Below are 1,715 nucleotides of genomic sequence, written 5' to 3'. Positions count from 1 at the left end.
TAAGTTTCCTCTTCATTTAAAGCAGCATTTAGCAGTTTATTCCCAGATCCTGACTGCTCTGCCCTCTAAAATGTCACAGCCTCCATTTTCAGGAAATAGACTTTAGAAAAACAACCTGCGCTGTGAGAAAATCAGGAATCTACATGATCTATTCTAGACCAAACATCTATGAGCCTCAAACTGCTGATCTGACACTTTCTGGTCTGTTTCTATAATATTTCATTAAAAGCGCAGATTGATTATTACACTTTTATATTTTAAGTTTCATATTTCTGTACTTACCAGAGACGTGGCTCTGCGTCACCAGCATTAAATGCATGAATATAAATCTAAATTTCAAAATAGAATTAATTAAAAGAATTGATCGTATTTTAAGCTGTCAGAGAAATAACTACAGAACTCTGCTCTCAGTCTGAGCAGCTTTTTAGCGGAGCTGTCTGTAGTCTCCTTGGGGAAAACTTTCAACCGCAGACCAAAAATCATGTGACCGCGCCTGTTTGCGGAGGTTGCTGGTTTCATACTATCCTCCCACTCAGAAGTATAGAAAGGTAAAACTTAAGAGACAGGTAAAAGGGAAACGGTACAAAGATCAGATCACACCTTAACCTGCAGGTACAGCCCAGGGGCGGAGCTTTAACCAATCATTGGCCACCCCTGTGGCTACCCCTACAATATTTTTCTCTCTAATACAGATGGTGGCAGCGGTAATACTCTCAAGTGGAATATTTAAAACATTTTAGTTTTTCATATATTAAATATTGCTTGACAACAAAAACACTGTGGTTAATGATGCACATCAATATACTAACATTAATGATGATAAGTAGAGAATTTGTCTTTTCAGAACTAGGTTTTGTGTTATATGGGGTAAAGAGAAAATTATAGGTCTCTGCAGGTCATCTAAGAGTCTTCAATACAATTATTGGTAAATAACAATTTTAATAAAGCAATTGAATAATCAATTTATGTAGATATTAGTAGTTGTAAATATAAATTTTATGCAAATTTATTATTAATAAAAGTAGGTTAGTAATAACAATGGAAAAGATGTTCGCCCAAGAACTCAAACCTCAAAGAATTGCATACACTATACCTTTTATCTAGAAAGCACAGATGTTTTAATATTTATGCGTCTATTTGTCAGCAAAGGTTGAAGGAAAGTATGGCTTATCTTTATTTAGAGAATATAGATGTTGTGCCCATTAATTTTCCTGTTGTAGATGGACCCTGAGGTTCTGGCGCCTATCCGCCTTTAGCCACCCCTCAGTGTACATTGGCTATTGCCTGGGCACCCTTATAAAAATGTTCTGGCTACGCCTCTGGTACAGCCATACAGTATATAAGAGCACAGCCTGATTTTGTTTCACTTTCACCTAAACAGAAATAACTCTTCATAAAATAAAGAACATTATGTGAAACAGTGAACGTCCTGTTTATCAGAATGTTAAACAATCAAAGTATTTTCAGTCTGATCTGACCATTGAGAAATTCTGAAGTGAAGCCAGCCTTCACTTAAAAACGACCATTAAAGCCAGATCAATGTAAACAGGTGAGAAATGTAGGATTATAGAGGCAGAGAATTACGAGCCTGACGTAGTCCTACTCAATTCTAGTCAGAATGAGTCTGATGCTGCTCCATAGAGCTGTGATTATGGGGCGTGTTTCGAACGAACCAGGAAAAAAAATGCCTCTGCACTCAATTGGATAGACCTACA

This window comes from Cyprinodon variegatus, unplaced genomic scaffold (genome assembly GCF_000732505.1).
Source record: "Cyprinodon variegatus isolate N-32 unplaced genomic scaffold, C_variegatus-1.0 Scaffold818, whole genome shotgun sequence".
NCBI classification, from domain to species: Eukaryota; Metazoa; Chordata; class Actinopteri; order Cyprinodontiformes; family Cyprinodontidae; genus Cyprinodon; species Cyprinodon variegatus.
The sequence above is the reverse complement of the archived record's forward strand: the minus strand, read 5'-3'. Positions refer to the sequence as shown.